This window comes from Terrapene carolina, unplaced genomic scaffold (genome assembly GCF_002925995.2).
Source record: "Terrapene carolina triunguis isolate 2854851 unplaced genomic scaffold, T_m_triunguis-2.0 Scaffold132, whole genome shotgun sequence".
In the NCBI taxonomy this organism is placed as follows: Eukaryota; Metazoa; Chordata; order Testudines; family Emydidae; genus Terrapene; species Terrapene triunguis.
Window position 1 is genome coordinate 7,570,457 of NW_020664483.1, and position 18,321 is coordinate 7,588,777.

At 43.0% G+C, this 18,321-nt stretch overlaps 1 protein-coding gene across 2 annotated transcripts in view; it reads left to right on the plus strand.

Moving 5' to 3' along the window:
- PLCB1 (phospholipase C beta 1) overlaps positions 1-18,321 on the plus strand; it is a 637,760-nt gene that overhangs the window by 176,209 nt on the left and 443,230 nt on the right. The gene's annotated exons all lie outside the window — the stretch shown is intronic.

An 18,321-nucleotide genomic window follows, 5' to 3' on the forward strand; every position in this document is an offset into this window, starting at 1 on the left:
GATGAATGTTTTATTTGCAGTGAATAAACAAAAAATTGGAAACTCATGCATTATTTCTAAAGATCCAGTCAAAACGATGGAAGCTCTTAACTTCCCTGTTGGTTGAGTGTTTAGTTTAAGTTCTCCCTTGCATTTGGTACTGGATGTTTGCCTGCCTGTTGAAGCCAATTAGTCTTTTTCATGTGACTTCAGTGGTCATTGAATCAGTCCCTATGGATCCAGTTTGGTGGTTTTTTTGTACCTTCCTGTTGAATGTTGCTGGCAGAAATATGTTTTCTGTAGTGTTGGTTTTGGACAGATAATTCACATCTGAGTGGAAAATCCCTAGTGCACAGCTCGGGTAACTGGACTGTACCCTAGGGAAATCCACAGAGGTTGTAGAAGGAAAGAAAATCTCTCCAGGGCTCTGGAAATGAATCGCTGCTGCTTCACAGCTGCTGCCGAAGCTTCAGGGTTTCAGCAGCCTCTGGAGTTGTAATTCCTACCCTGGCCTCAGGGGTGGAAGTGGATGATTGATTTGCAGTTGATCCTCTCCTTCCACAGTCCTTCTGTGCTCCACCCAGCTGAGTTGCAGGATCCTTTCCCATGAACTGCTCAGGTTTTGTCAGAATACGTTTTAGCAGCATGAGTGGCAGGTTCTGGGTATTTGAACCTATCTGATGGTTATCTTCAAATGTATTTAAATCTGGTTTTCAAAGCTTTCCATATGGTGCCAGCAGCATTTGAAATGCTGAATTGTAATTGAAATGCTACAGAAGTACTTTATGACATCCACATTAATATCAAATTAGTTCACCATGATTAATGGTTTTATGATGAATAGTAATAAAAAATTAATGAGGGCTGGAACATTATTTTTAAACTGTTACCCACCTTTCTATAAGGCATTGAAGTTCTTCTAGCAAAAATGTTTTTAGCTAAGATTTATGTGCAGCCATTGATTTGGGGGCTTTTGTTTATTAGGTTACATAAGGGCTGTTTTTGTTATCGTGTATTGCCAGCTCGAGTGCAGTGGCATTAATTGAAGGGTACCAGAAAACCAGGACTTCCCTCCTGGTATAATGCCTCGCACCTGTGTGAATCAGCCTGCCTTTCATCGCTGGTTGCGTGGGATCGCTGATTGCATGGCACAATAGATGCAGCACCTGCATTGGCAGTTTGACAGGCCCATGTTTACCTGCTGGAGCGAAATGCTCATTTTGGGATCAGTTGTGCCCATTATGCACCGGTCCATGTTTTGGGCACTATGGGCAATGAGGTGTAAATCACGGGCAAGTGTATGTTTCAGGAGACTCTGTGTGACAGATCCACGTAGCAGCTCATTCTTTGAGATCTTGACATCACTGGTTCAACCCCAGTAGTGTTGGCCCAAATGGCGGCCGTCCAAGAGATGTACTGACTCCCAAATCTACCAGATGTGCAGAAGCACTTCTCCACCGCTACCCTCCTTAACAGGTCGCGGTGTGCCCTGCCTCTACTTCCCTACCATTAAGTACTAGTGGGAATAATCCTTGCATTCAGGTGAGGGCAAGGACTGTAATTGTGGCCAGCCCCTGCATGGAACCTATTCAGAGGAGAAAGTTCCTTGCACTTAGCGCCCATGTAAAGGCATAGCACCCATAATCTGCCCATCCGACATCATTCCTGAATGTATGATATATAAGTATTATGGTCCAGATTCTCAGCTTCTGTAAATTGGCGTAGATTCATTGAAGTTGACTTAGACCAGCTGAGGATCTGGCTGTATATGTAGTGCTTTAGGCACTGTCCATACCAGGGACATGTGGTAACCCTGTATGATCTGTGTCCTGGCTGTCTTAGAGACCATGTGATATTTAAGTCATGGCACTAGGTCCGACGGTTTGTATCGGAAAGAGGATGTGGATGGAAGATTCATTAAATGGGTAGAAATAACGTTTCTTTCTTTAATTCCTCTAATTTCTGATGATTTTGGGTATTGCATTTGGTGACTGTTTCCTGCCAGTTTGAGTAAGCTCATTTAATTTTGTGTGTTCATAATTACAAATGCTTGTAGATTGGGCCTCTGTCTTACAAGGGCCTGATCCAAAACCCATTTAAGTCCGTAGGAGTCTTTACACCACCTTCAGTGATCTTTAGATCAGGCACAAAGGTGGATAGAAATAAAGTGATCATCTGTATCCAGCACCAGCTTTTCGAAGGTCCTATTGATTTATTTATTTTTGTGTTTAAATAATAATACCAAAGATGCCTATACAAGGCACTAGGTACCCTAACACATCATTAGTATTGCAACAAAGTCCCCGCAGCATTAAAATCATTATTTGAAAAGAAGCACAGCCACCCACATGTAAAAAAACCAACCTCCTTTGCACCCGTTCATTATTCCGGGACGCTCTTCCTCCACCCTCATCTGAACCCCTATCAAACAAAAGGGGGGTGTTTCTTGGGTGACCTTTAATTACTGTGTCCTTGTATTGTATAAAGTTCATCTTTGGTAGTAAGTGCTGGCATCTTTAAGTACAGGAAGCAAAACTGCTCATTTCTAGGCCTATTTCAAACTCGTCTGTGTGTATTGTTTTCAACAATTGTCTTCCACCGGTCAAAAGAGCCATATTTTGTGAATTGTTTTGTATGTGTTTTGTAATCTCCAATGTGCCTTCTTAATTGATATAAAAAGGAATATACTTTTCCTTTGGTCATTTTTAGCCGTAGGGGGAAATATTCAACTCCTTTTCTCTTCTTTTATAGTGGGTAAGTAACATTGCTAGTCTTTCTGCCAACCTATCTCATTCTGTCTCAAATGATCATCCTATGTTTTGCTCTGATAACAATCATTAAAGCTAAGCCATGGATTTATGTGCTGTGGAAGGCTGGTAGGGTGGGAGCAGCCTGTGCTCTGGAGAAAGGAAATATTACGAAGGTGGACGTTTTAATACCTGCCAGGACCATAATGTATGGTGCCTGTTACGCCTCTTGCGAAGGTGTAATCTGTAAACCCTTTTATACTCCCCTGTAGTTGTGATAAAAAGGACATTTTCCTGGACATGGTCCCCCAAGACATGTTCTTTCCATTCAGGTACCAATATGAACCTCATCACCATGTCATTTAAGCCTCCTCACAGTCTTTAATGTATTTTTCCTCCCATCATCCTTTGAGGCAGGGAAGTTCTACTCCCCTTTTACAGGTGTAGGCACGGGGCAGGTTAAATGCCTTTCTCAGCATCACCCAGGAAGTCAGCTGCAGAGCCAGGGATTGATGCTAGGTTCCTTGTGACCCAGTCTAATGCCCTGTCCATGACTAGACCCTCCTTCCTTTCGCTGCAGACAGCAGGATGGGCTCCCCATGTCAGCACTCCCGAGCCCAGTTTTGTGGATCCCCTCTGCTGGGGTGCCTGAGGAAAGAAGGGACCCTTTCACACCCACTGCTCCTCCCGAGCACCCACTCAAGCATTATTTGAACCTTCATGTTTCCCTAGGCTCAGCATCAGCTGCTGAGTGTGAATATACCAACTTCTTGATCCATCTCATTCTTTCTCCAGAAATCGACTGGGCATTTTGTTGTCTCGCCCACGTGCAATGTGCTCTAGCCAACGCCTTTCTGCAAGCGTAGTGGGTGAAATCCTGGCCCCACTCACGTCAATGGCAGATCTTTGGTTGGCATCAGTGGGGCCAGCATTTTATCCAGTATCCGGAACTACTGCTCACTGAGACTCCAACAGCGGTATTTGACCACTTGCTCAAGTAGGAGTGGTGCAGACGAGTCTCATCCCTGGAAAGCTCAGGGGAGGGACTGTGCTTCAGGAATAATCTCTCCTAGTGTGCAAGGGGACACTGTAGGTTGCACCATACTCCAGATGCACCTGGCCAACTATGACTTATGACTCTCTTGGTGCCAACTGGCAGAGGGCACACGGGGTGCATAGAGTTTTACGGAGCTCCCCCTGGATCAGATCCCCTGGCTCACTAAAAGGTGGCATGGAGGGTCTCTGCTGTCGTCATAATCATTGTGGAGTATATGCATAGATAATATTTACCAAGGTATGTATGTATACTGAAAATTATGTTCCTAAGGTAAGGCAAGTCACTGGATAGTTTCCTTCTAAGCAGGAGATAACCAACACTCCTCTCTCTGTCTGGTTATGCGTGTACTGGGCATTGCATACTGAGCCTGATACCAGTTGAAAGATTGCCAACCCTACAAGAGAGGACATTGCCAGGAAGAAATAAACAGCTGGAGGGAATCCTGTTTACGAGTAAAAGCAATGGATTATGGGGGGTCTATCTGGGAGAGCAGATATAGGTCCACTCTGGGTCTTTCACCTGGACAAGCTGACAACACGTCTTGTCTCATGAGAAAGGGATCACAGCCTGCCTGGCTGGAAAGCGCTGGTGAGCAATACTTTATTAGACATGAGAAAATCTTGTTAATTAAGCCTAGGCTGTAGAATGCGTGTTGCCATTTTATGTTATATGTAACCGTTAGTTTCCAATCTTCTACTTGCTATCACTCGGGTCTCTCTACATCGTTAAATACATTTTTGCTTGTGTTCACTATGAACTGAACTCAGTGCTGTGTGTGAAGCAGAGTGGGGAGTGGAGGCCTGGGTGGTAAGTTGGGCTGTCCTGTTCCTTTGGGAGCAGCGAATTTGTGAGTGTCCCATGGAACAGGGATGGGACACTTGGAGGGCTCGGGGGGTGGGCTGTGCCTATCACTGACCCATAGAGAGAGCGAGGCCTGTGCAGACCTAGAGGAGAGGGGTTGTGTTGCTCGTGGCTGGTGAAGTTGGGGAGAGCACCCCGGGCAGGCACAGACAAGGCTTCCTCATACGAAGGGGCAGGTGGTAGCGAGGTGTCCTCATAGCCATAGGTACCCCCAGGAAGTGTCACACCCACCCCTCCCCATTCTTTTTTGCCCCCTTTTTCGGATGATGTGTGTCCACAGGACCCTGTCATGATTTAGCCCTAAACATGGGCCTGATCCTGCACCTCCAGCTCAGGCCAGATTTCCACTGATCTCAGCTGGCAAGGAAACAGAAAGATGTGTTTTCATTGAATTTCCCTGTTCATTGTCTTCACTAGCGGCGTACGCTGAATGTTCCACATAGGTGAAAGAGGGCTCAGCCAGTCCCTACATGTAAAGAAACTGGGTGAAACTTAGGGGAGGTAAACATGGAAGTGAGGCCCATTGTTTGTATTGTTATTTACAATTCAACAACACCTAGAAGCCCCAGCCGAGATCTTTGGCCATTGTGATGGTCACTGTACATTCACATAGTCAGAGCTCCTGCCTCTTATAATAAATAGAGAAGACAGACAAAGAGTCAGAGGAAGGGAGTGATATCCCCATTTTACAGATGGGGGAACTGAGGCAAAGTTAGATCAAGGACCAGATTTTTAAAGGTATTTAGGCACCTAGAGATGCAGGTGGACCTTTAGTGGGATTTTGAATGGGAGTTAGGCACCTAGGCACTTTTGAAAATCCCATTAGTGGAGCCTCAATATCTTTAAAAATCTGGCCCCAACTGACTTGTGGTAGAGGGTTTTTTACCACAAGCCAATCATTCCTATCCCCCGATTTTTAAAGGATTTATTCTTTTCTGTTCAACCTCAAAACACCAGACTCAGAAATTATGGCAATATTTCCCACCTAATTGTGGTGTTTGTGCAAAGTCTTATGCTTTAGTTAGAGGGTGCTGGTAACCAAGGACAAATATCAAGTGCCACCAGCATTGCAGTGAATTTGCAAATGAGAAGATAAATGGAACTAATGTTCTACAAAAACCCAAAAGAGACCTTTACAATTGTGAATTAGGAAAAGTGTCTTGATTCCAAATATAATGGGAGATATACAGGGCCGAGGGAATAATAATAATATGATGATAACCTCTGATTTTTAATAAGTTATTAGAATCATTTAAGAAGGAAGCAAAAGTAATTTGGGGAGCAGGAGATTAATAAGCAATTCATCTTTAAACCAGAAGGAATAATTGTTGATGTAGATTCATTTCTGAAACATGAAATGCTCGGGGCCTCATCCCATAGTCCTTACTCAGTCAAAACTCCGTTGACGTCAGCCAGATTAGAACTCCAGCAAGGGCAGGCTCCAAGCTATTTATGTTTCAGAAATGCTGAAGCGGATTTGTAAATCAATAATTACGCCTTTGAATTCCTTATTCATTTCCTCTTGCCATCCCATCTACCTGGTAGCAACCTCTGCAGTTTTATTTCAGCGTGAGGGCTGGGAAAGGCCTGTTTTTGTTCTTTTACTTGGAATGTTCCATGTACGTGACTATAGAAGAAAATTAAATATCTACATGCAATGAAGAGAAAAATTGGTTCTTGTGCAATAAAACAGACATTGCTGTGAACATTCATATGCTCTGATGTGAGATGTAGCTGTGTCAATAATCTATAAATTCTTAAATGTAGGAACATTAATAATATCATAAGATACTAAATATCAGTTGAACGATTAACTGTTGAAGAATTTGCATCTGCAGTATGCTGATCGGACTGTAAAATACACACTATTTTTTACCATTTTGAAATTCTTGAGACAATAACAGTTTCTATGGAAACTGAAATCTTCATGTAACTATATAAGGGTTTCAGTAGCAAACAGAAATATTAGGATGAGTTGGCGGGGCTCAGGAAGAATCCCTTTGGCAAATGTTCACCTTTTAAAACTTTTGATGCATTTGATTATTGCTTTTTCCCTCACACCAGCATTGATCGTTCAACAGGAAATGAAATATTTTACAATGACAGATGGTAGAGAAACTTGAGAAAATTAAATAATAAATAAATAAAGGGACTGTTCTGAAATCCTAAATAAATAAACAGGGCAACCCCCAGTACTTCAGATTTTCAGCCCTGCAAACGTATTTCCAGTTAACATGGTAAAAATCCGCTAAATGCAGTCGTTAACGTTTTGAAATGTCAGGTGGGGTTGTGTTCGCAACTCTTGTGGTCTTGCAATATTTGGCATTTTTCTCAAAGCCCCAGCTTCTGGAATCAGGTGATCTGGGGAAAATCTCTAGCTCTCAATTTAAAAAAACAGGAAGTTTCTAGCACTTGTGCCTGTGGAGAAAACCTTGAACATGTGAACCCTAAAAGCTCAAAAACCAGAGAGGCAAATAAAAAGGATCCGAAGTTTATTATTTTTTAAAGTCTCATGACTTTTGGGCAGGGTCACTCATGAATTTGAAGTGCTTGGGGGTTTTACTGCACTCGATTTTCTACTCTGTTGCACCGTTTTTTGTCATTGACAAGTGTAATGGAGTGGAGAATCAGGCCAGATGTGTATTGAGATTTCTTTAGCAGTCTCTCTCTCTCTCTCTCTCTCTCTCTCTCTCTGTTTTTAACCCTGTCTTCTGAATTTACAAACTGGGATTTTAGAGCACTGTTTCAGACTCATTCAGAGCATGCATAAATAAATAACACATGGTTGTTCTAACTTATGGATAAGGTCCTAACTTCTGATACAGATGATCAAATAGGAATTACAAGAAACCATCGAGATAGTAAATATAGTTGAGGCATTTGACTTCTGTGTGAATCCTGTCCTGAAGCAGGATTTGACCACTATTTTATGTTTGCAAACATGGTCTGGTGCTTTGTGGAGTGTATACTTTAGGGGAAGTTTCTATAGTCTCACGTTGAATGGGGTCTGATTTAAGGGAGTGAGTGTGACACCAATGAAATATGAAAGTTCGTCTTGTTTTGGGATGTTTCTTTCTCTCTCTTTCTAACTCTCTGATGTTCATTTGATTCCCAAAAGAGCCAGGAAGGAAATGTCTGCACTGGAACTGGAAAGTATAATTTCCAGCTCCACGAGACATCCCCGCGCTAAGTCTGATCAAGCTAGCGGGCTAAAAATAATATCGCTGTGGTGGTGAGAGTGGCAGGACGAGGCCAGTCACTTAAGTATGGCAAGCTGCCAAGCATGTTACTCCGGTGGCCTGCCTGTTCCGCCGCTTGCACCGCTGCATCTACAGTGCTCTTTCTAATGTGCTAGCTTGATCAGAGATAGCATGGGTATGTCCACCTGGGCTGGAAGTTACACCTGTCCAGCTCCACAGTAGACATACCCAGATTCCTGATGCCTAGGAATCAGTCATGTTGCTTGAACCACCAATTGACCCAAAAAGATAGGGGCTAATTGTCCTTGTTAAATTCTCAACGAGCCCTACGTGGCCTCTGAAGAAAGTAGATTCCCGGGCCAATCAGGACCAGAGACGGCTGGATAAAATCAGCTCCGCTGGCTTCGAGAGAGCTACCATTCAAATGTTGGAAGCTACTGGCCTCCTGCGTCCAAGTGCTGGCCGTTAAGCTGCGGGGGCTGGAGCTGAAACCTTGGAGGAAAACCACCAGAAGGGGCAACTGTGATGATCTAATCTGACCTCCTGCCGTAGAACTTCCCCAGAATAACTCCTAGAGCACATCATGAGTAGTCTGCATTGTGACTTGGGTTGGGATGTTTTTGAAATGTTTTGGCATGTGTCCTCTCCCAGCTCAGGGAAGGACAAATAAAACTTGTAGTCTACCCTCTAGGGAGAGAGGGAAAGCACCTGTGACTTATTTTGTGTGGAGGCCACACCCACCACTCAAGGTGGCCCTGTGACAATAGTCAAGTTATATTTTTATCATTTGAACAAAAGAGGCTTTTGTTGTCTTTATCACATTTGAAAGCCGGAGTGGTTCTTTTCTTTGTGATCAAGGCTGAAGTAGGGCAATTATGCTGTGTTTAATAGCTTCCCTGATAAGACAGCATGAGGGAAATGGCACATAGCCTTTTTTTTCTATGCTATAAATCCCCTAGAAAAGTTAGCTCCCTACTAGAATTTTGTTGGAAGGTAGATCAGGCCCTAGTTTTGCAGCCCAGCAAGATTTCTGCTGCTCTGCCTGTTTCAAATGTTGGCATCGCTGCTATTTATATCCCTTGATAAATTCATGCCATTTTTCCCTTCAATAACCTTGGCGTTAAGTTAGAAACTCTTATGTAAATTACACCTTAGTAGGGCTCTATTTCTGCCAACAATAAATAAAAGCAGATTGTGCACATTTCCCACCTTCTCTTCACCCAAGTTCATTTGAATTCACTCTACTTAAATACAACAGTTGCATCTTTAAAAAAAACAACACTATTTGTTCTTTTCTTGCATAGCATTTCAGTTTCACGTTACATTTAACTTTCATTATTGTTATTTCCCCCCCTCTGGTAGTTGGCATAGCTGTAAAAGGAGAGTTGTCTTCAAAAAGCAAAATAAAGATGTCAAGAAGTCTTTCCTCTGCTGCAGAAAGTCAGATACACACCATGCTGTGTGTGTTTGTCGGAGGGAGATGTTGATTTAAACAAAAGCATGTGTGATTTTTGCTATGGGTTGGAATTGTCTGGTACACTTTACACCTGAATGGAATTTTTACCTTGTGAGTTCCCAGTCACATGACACTGGAGTTTAAATAACTGGAGTGCAGCAAAGAAAGTGATAGAGGAAGATTGCCTTTAGAGCATGTTCCCTGGAGAAGAACACATTCCTTGCTTGTGAATTCTTTGCAAGGTGTGGAGGAGAGGTCTTTGTGGACAGAGTACTTGAGATGGGTTTAGGAAGGTGCAATCAACTGATAGTGAACTAGAGGGAGGGCTGAAAAGGAAATACTGGATTTAGGCCATATCTACACGAGCACATATGTCAGTAAAACTTTTGTCGCTCAGGGGTGTGGAAAAAACGCCCCCCTGAGTGACATGAGCTTTGCCAGCATAAGCATTGTGTGTACAGCGCTGTTGGCGGAAGACGCTTTCTGGTTACATAGCTACCACCACTTGTTGAGCTGGTTTTAATATGTTGACTAACGTGGCTACGCGAACGTTCTGACAGTGGCACAGCTGTCTCGGTACAGCTGTGCCGCTGTAAGCTTGTAAGTGTAGACATGGCCTAAGTCTGCCCAGGGATGAGTCTGTGTTGGGGAGTTCACCTTGCTTACCTCAGCTCTCCGCACAATGGGTTGGAATCCTTTGACTTTCAGTGAGACTTGTGCTCCTCAGTCCCTTAGACACTTGTGAAAATCTCCCTCAGAACTGTACCAAGGTGGTGAGAAGCGTGATGAATCCAGACGATCTACAGCAGTGATACTCAGACCTCAGTGGTTCAGGAGCCAAATTAGTGATCAACATTACCCAAAAGAGCCACAGCAGTGTGACTTCATTGTTTCATTTACTATATTACTATATATTCATATTTAAACAGTGTGATGGGGAAATATTTAATGTGTGTATGTGCGTATTATTCTCACAGCAAAATGACTGATCAAGTACTATTATTTTATCAACTACAATTGGTTAATAACATAGTAAAGGCATCCTGATTGGTTAATAACTTAGGTTCGTTAATAGTTAAATCAGTGTTTTAATATGTGCCGCAAAGAGCCGCAGGACACGCATTAAAAAGCCTCTTGTGGTTTGCAAGCCTCAGTCTGAGTATCACTGATCTACAGACACAAGCATTTCTATGTGAAAAGTTTTCTAGACAGTCTATACTAGCTGGATCCACAACAGTTTGACTGCTTCCATGGCTCGTCTTTGTGTCCTTCTCACACTCCTTTTCTGTGTACCTCCATATTGCCCCTCACACCTAGGTCACCCGTTCTCTTTGTGAGAGAGCAAACATCTCATGTTAGGTGGTCTACATTAGAGGGGGGGATCGATCTAAGTTACGCACTTAGACGTACTTAGATCTACTCACCGCGATGTCTTCACTGCAGTGAGTCGACAGCTGGCTCTCCCCCATCGACTCTGCCTACGCCTCTCGCTCTGGTGGAGAACCGGAGTTGATGGGAGAGCGCTTGGCGGTCGATTTATCACGTCTAGACTAGACGATCCCCGCTGGATCGATCGCTGCCCGTTGATCCTGCGGGTAATGTAGACAAGCCCTTAGCGAACACCTACCCTTTCCTCTTTCAAATCTCTCCTCAAAACACGCACCTTCTAGGAAGTGTATCTCAATGTTACCTGCCACCTGGTGAAGTGCTGTTATTTATTTAAAATCCCAACTGCTTCACTGCTAGGTGATGGATCCTTATCTTGCTGACATGGTGTTCTTTATGTCGCCATTGTTGTCTGCTTGTATAGGGGGTCCGCTTCTTGGGGAAGGCCCCATTATCTCCACTCTGTTCTGTATAATGCATATTACATTGTCCGGGCTCCACAAACAATTAAAACACTGCAGTATGAAGCAGAAAGACAATGGTATCCTCTTTGGTAGAGCGTTACATGGCATTTTAGACAGAGGTTTAGTGTGGGTGGAAGGAGGCAGAGAACTCACCAATGCCAAGAGCAAATTTCTTGAGCAAAAGCCCAACAATTCCTTCCTCAAGAGAAGCCAGCCCCTTGTCCTTCCTAAAGGGAGGCAGTGACAGTCCATTCCAGCAATGGACCCACTGTTTTCCATGGTAAATTTTACCAACTGAGTAAGACATGGGCACACTGCATATTGGGGCCTGAAGCGCATTATTTTCTTGAACTCCCCCATCTTTCTGTCCGTATCCATCTGTTGTCTCTTGTCTTATGCTTAGATTGTAAGCTTTTAGGGGCAGGGACTATCTTTTCGTTCTATGTTTGTACAGCACCTAGCACAGTAGTCCACAATGGTCCGGAACTGGGCTTGCTAGGTGCTATGATAATCCAAATAATACTAATAAAATAACAACAACAACAGTGTTGCTTGCCTAGAAAAGATAAGACGTGCTGCACTCTGAATAAGCTGCATTTTAAGCAGCAAAGAGTCCTGTGGCACTTTATAGACTAACATTCGTATAGGAGCATGAGCTTTTGCGGGTGAATGCCCATTTCTTCAGATGCATGTAGTGGAAATTTCCAGGGGCAGGTATAAATATGCAAGCAAGAGTGAGTCAGGCTAGAGATTAGTTCAGTCAGGGAGGATGAGGCCCTCTTCTAGCAGTTGAGGTGTGAACACCAAGGGAAGAGAAACTGCTTTTGTAGTTGGCTAGCCATTCACAGTCTTTGTTTAATCCTGAGCTGATGGTGTCAAAGCTGCTTTTACAGATCCAGACTAAGGCCTTGGCTACACTTAGGGATTCACAGCGCTGCCGCGGCAGCGCTGTGAAGCGCGAGTGTAGTCACGCCGCCAGCGCTGCGAGAGCTCTCTCGCAGCACTGCAAGTACTCCACCTCTCCGAGGGGAATAGCTTGCAGCGCTGCGAGCGAGCAAGCAGCGCTGCAGGCGCTGATTACATTGGCGCTTTACAGCGCTGCATTCGCTGCGCTCGGGGGGGTGCGTTTTCACACCCCTGAGCGCAGCAAGTTGCAGCGCTGTAAAGCGCCAGTGTAGCCAAGGCCTAACACGGCTACCCCTTTGATACAGCATTTTAAGTAATTCTATCATGAACTTCAGAAAACAATTACAATTATCAGTTGTAAACAAAGGCATTAACTAACATATGTAATCCCTTCTTGCTTGAACAATGGTCTCAGCCTTGTAATATTATAATAAATAAAATATTTTAGCAGTAGACTGAACCTTAAATACACTGTCATCAGATCTATCAATGGGTAATAGACCTAGACTTTGGATGCTTGAAGATGGAATCAGTAGTGCATTATAAAATGAAAATGCCAAAGTGGGAGCAGTTTTCAGCAGTCACTTAGAACAAATAATTAAACCTTCCCAGTTTTATTATAATTCAGTTTAGGAAATTTGCATGACACCCATAGCTTGATGTCTTGTAAACAATTGGTCAGAGTGGAAGTTGCAGCGTGGACAATTAGTTGGAAAGGTTAGATATATTTGTTGTCATCAGTATATTAATGAGAGGCAAATTATTCTGTACCTCGGTGAGCTGGAAGCAAGCAGAAGCATATAAACACTTAGAAGTTCGAAAACTGCTCCCTGTGGAGCACCACAGTAAAGAGAAGCAGAATCTGAACATTGCAGACACAAAGAAACCATCACCAAATGATGAGCTATGTTCATTTTAACCATGCGAAAGCTGTATTACTCAGTACAGCAATGGACACTAAATGTGTTAGAAGAATGACGTGATGGGTAGCATGAACTGCTGCTGGGAAGTCCAGTGACGCAAAAAATTGACAAATGACGTAAGAGTCCGGAGAATCAGTAAGTCATTATCTACCTTGAGCAATGCAGCCTCCGAGCTGTGATGCATCCTAAAACTTGATTTGAAAATTTTGGGATAAATCAAATGGAAGTAAACAATTTGCAGTTGACTATAAGCACTTTTTAAACGGTATCTTTGATCAACTTCATAACTTAGAAGCTGAGTAAAAATTAGAGAGACAAGGTGGGTGAGGTGATATTTTTTATTGTACCAACTTCTGTTGGCAAGAGAGACAAGCTTTCGAGCTACATGGAGCAGCTCTTCAGGTCTGGGGAAGGTACTGAGAGGGTCACAGCTAAATACAAGATTGAACTCATTGTTCAACGTAACTAGTTAGCACATATTCTAAGGAGTCATTCAAGGTGAAGTGAGCCATTAACACTCCTCCAGTCATAGGATAAAAAGGGGGGTTAGTGGGTTACAGATTATTGTAATAAGCCATAAATCCAGTGTCTTACTAAAGACCATGATTTTTAGTGTCTAGCAAAGATACGAGTTTAAGCTCCCAGGTTCGTCTTTTGAAAGTGTTGTGCTGGTTTCCTTTGAGGAGAAGGACTCAGATATAGAGTGATTGCTTTGTGAAAAGTGATTTATGGCTTATTACAACAATCAATAACCCCCGCATCCCGCTTCCTTTCCTCCCTGTGATTGGAGGGGTGTTAACAGGTCAGTTCACCTTGAATGGTCCCTTGTTAACTACTTATGCTAAAGGTTTTCAAACTTTTTGTGTTGGTGACCCTTTTCACACAGCCAGCCTCTTGAATGTAACCCGCCTTATAAATTAAAAATGGGGGGGATTTAATTTAATGGGGGCTCGGAGCTGTCAGTCCCACAGAGCTGACAGCTCACAACCCCCATGTAACCACCTAGTGATCCCCTGAGGGGTCACGACCCCCAGTTTGAGAACCCCTGTGCTAAACAATCTGTTCCACTTTCTGTTTAGCTGTGAGGTACTCAGGCCAGGTGTACACTACAGACCTGGTATAATTACGTTGCTCAGGGGGGTGAAAAAACCACTCCCAAGCTATGTAGTTATACCGACCTACCGCCCCATATAGACAGCGCTATGTCAGCGGGAGAGTTTCTCTCATCGACCTAGCTACCGCCTCTCGGGGAGGTGGACTAACTACACCAACAGGAGAAGCTCTCCCCTCGGCATAGTCGTGTCTTCACTAAAGCGATACAGCGGCACCGCCATAGTGTTGTACGTGAAGACGAGCCCTGAGTAAAATTTCCCAGTCCTGAAGGAGAGCTCCGTGCAAGTTCGAAAGCTTGCCTCTCTCGCCAACAGAAGTTGGTCCAATATTACCTCACCCACCTTGTGTCTCTAATATCCTGGGCTACAACACTGCATACAACGCTGGAAGATATCGAGTTTAGTTACTTGACAGGATGCACCTTACTAGGATTCAGTTATTATTGGATTCCAACAATATTTGAGAGTCTAAATATTAGATGGCTCACTGGGTGATTCTGGATTTCTTACATCCTCATGTGCAAGATGAGAAGGGATTTATTGTAAGAGTAGACTATACTCATTGTATGTGCCCTGAAATTGCAGTACACTGTTCTTCCCTCATTGTGGGAATATGTTTTCAAGCCCCTGTACTCCGCCTAGGATGTATGTCTTACATCAGTGTTATGTTACTGTATTCTGCTTGTGTGCGAGAGAATGGAGGTGAATGCATCCCCACTTCTGTTCTTGTTATACCAATGGACATTTCGGTAAGAATTTTTTTTTTAAAACATAGACAGGAATGCACTAATATTAAGGCATGTCCAAACCTCACTTTTTAGAAATGATAACAAAATACCTTAGAGCTTTATTCGGTATGAATTCTATGTCTCTGGGCTTCCACAGCTCAGCTGCCTCACCGCCTAATCCTAATTAAGTAAACAAAATTATCAATTGTTGCTGCTGGCGAATTTAGCTACTTGCCTTCTGATGACACTCCTCCACCCTGCTCACTCAGAAGGCCTTCATGAGCCATCCGTGGGTATGGCTGTTTTAAAACTGATGGCTCAATATTTCTATTTCTTCTACTTCTTATACACCTTAGGATCTGAGCGCCTTCCAGTAATGCATTGAGCGGCATGACTAACATCTGTCACATGTTGGTTGTTCTCTCATCCTCTCCCCAGAGGGACATTGCGTCTGCAATGAAGTATTTTCTTTTGGTAGGTTTGGGGTTTTGTTTTTGTTTTTAATATACATGTTGCTATATGTCTGTTAGAGGAGGCCAGGTCAAAGAAATTTACCTGGCACTTGGAGTGTAACTTTGTGATGATTCTTAGTTCCTTCCACATATGGCCCATTGACATCCACAAGGCTGAGCAATATTATTGTACTATCTTAATATTGATCCTAGAAGAAACACCCAGGTTAGCTTAGTCCACGTTTTACTCAAACTCCCACCGGATTCCTTGGCAGTTTTGCCTGAGATGCACTGCCCAGTGTTGGGAGTGGTACAAGGCTGTTGCCTTCCAGTAACACCCAATGCATGCAGGAATTGTCCACCACCCAGGGGAACGCGCATACTGTTACAGTGCCTAACTGGAGTGCCGCATGTACTCACCTTGACGGCCAGCTGGGTCTGCCCCTTTTGAGGGTGGCTAGTCTTCCCCAGTCCCTGTGCTTGGCGGGCCTGTACCTGTCATTCCCATGCAGGGGCTGACCTTGAGTGAGAAAAAACAGGAGTTGGCCCAAAGGCTGAGGAATCTTGCCCATCAGCCGGTGTCACTTCTACTGAGTGGAGCCCTTTTGTATTATCTTCTGGATACAGCAGGGAAGTAGCTAAATTACATAAGTGTAAATGGTTTCAGAGGGGTAGCCATGTTAGTCTGTATCAGCAAAAACAACGAGGAGTACTTGTGGCACCTTAGAGACTAACAACTTTATTTGGGCATAAGCTTTCATGGGCTACAGCCCACTTCATCAGATGCATGGAGTGGAAAATACAGTAGGCAGGATGTATCTACCATTCAAGTGCCTGGACTAGGACAGGGGTTCTCAAACTGGGGGTTGGGACCCCTCAGGGGGTCACGAGGTTATTACATGGGGGGGGTCACAAGCTGTCAGCCCCCACCCGAGATCCCGTTTTGCATCCAGCATTTATAATGGTGTTAAATATATAAACGTGTTTTTAATTTATAAGGGGGGTCACTCTCAGAGCATTGCTATTTGAAAGGGGTCACCAGTACAAAAGTTTGAGAACCACTGGACTAGGGCCACATTTCATGCTGACTTAAAGCGTCTAAGTTGGACACCGGTTTTTTGTTGGAAACAGTTGTTCTCCATTCCAGGGAGCTTGATATGTGCCAGGCATAGAAACCCCAGGGGTTCTCTTCAAAATGTACAGGAATGATGCCAGGTGCTTGGTAGAAGTTCTGGCAAGCTGTACTGCCTATGTGACAGCAGGATCAGTCTGTTGGCTTTTGCATTAATTAGGACTGATGGCTTCCCAATCTGAATAAAGTAGTTCAGTCTGAATTTCACACCTGCTCCTAGATATCATGGACTTAATGCCATTTAGGGCCATATACTACGCTTAATAGTCAAATAGTTGCATGAGTGGATCAAGGGCAGTGATCTGATCATTAGACAGCACAGGTGAATTGTCAAATGTCCACACCAAAGTTAGGAAGTGCTGTAAAAATACTCCTAAGGCATTTAGGCCAAATTCAGTCCAGGGCTGAGTTTTCCTTTGTTGGTAATCAGAAAATGACTTCTACATCTAAAACTAAAAATCAAAGTGTGTAACTGTAACATACATTAATTTATTAGTGGGAAGGTTTGATCTTTAGGTCTGGTTCCATATGGTTTAGGTTTGTTTGTTATATGTGGGGAATTTTGAAAAAAAAAACCACCTCTAATTCTGGGACAATAGAAATACTGTTTCTGGGAGTTGTCATGTAACTGGTGCATGTTTAAGTTGCTCTATTTCTAGTGTGTGTGTGTGTATGTGTGTTTGTCAAAATAACTATGCATCTAGTCAATACAATTTTAGAAATAGAATCAGCTATAACGGAGAGTGGGTGGAAGATATTCTTTGTCATGCTAACATTATTAATTCCTCTCATATACTGGGATTGCATTGCCTCTGATTAATATGCAGAGATGGTTAGTTGTTTGCCAAGATACAAATTCCATGGGACTGTTGCTACCCATAACACTTTTATCCTGTGTTTAAAAAAAAAAAAAAGCATGTGCCTTTTCCTCAGTATGTCCATGAATAATCTTAAAACACATACTTAATTATAATGTGAGAATGCTAACATACTCTGTGTTGCATGAATTGCAACATTTCTAAAACAGAATGAGCATTTCTACTGAAATATGATTACATTAGTCAATACAAGCTGGATTCTTTGCTGTTGGTGGGTGGCTAGCTGCAGTCCATGGTGAGTCTGGTTGCACCTGGCCAACATAGTAAGGGGATAGTGTGTGTGTATGTGTATGTGTGTATATATATATATATATATATATATATACATACACACACACACACTCCCCCCCCGCCCCAGCAACAGAAACAGTGTCTCGTTAACCTGGCCAGTTATGACCAGCAGGCTGTAAAATGCGTTGTGGTTCATTGGCTGTTTAAAAAAAACAACAACACAAAAAACCCAGCTCTAGGGAGGCGAGGCCTAGTTGCAGGCGTTAGAAAGCAGTGTTGCCAATTCTTATGATTTTATCACAAATCTAGTGATATTTGGTGACTTTCCATAAGGGCTTAGCTGCTGGAATCAGGTTATTACTTGAAAATCTCAGCTTTCATTTAAACAAAAGAAAAGTTTCAAGCCTCATGAATGCACAGAAAAGCTTGAAAACATGGTTCTTAAACGCTCCCGTACCAAAAAGATTTTTTTATATCTAATGACTTTTAAACTAATTGCATGATTTCTGGGGTCCAATTCACGATGATTGAACACTTGGAGTTGGCAATAGTGAGAATGTGTTCCTTAGTTATTCTTGAATCTGAATCTACATAGAATATCGTCTTAGGAGGGGGCACATGATCTGAAACTAATTTTTACATTTGTATTAGAAGGTTATTGTCACAGCAGGTTAATCTAAAGGATTCCATGCTGGAAAAGTTTCTGAGGAAATTTTTCTCCCTAAAATTACACAGGCAGAAGAGGGCAAGTCACTCTGTCAAATCATGGACAGTCACCTATAGATTATATTTTGGAAGAAAAAAGTAAT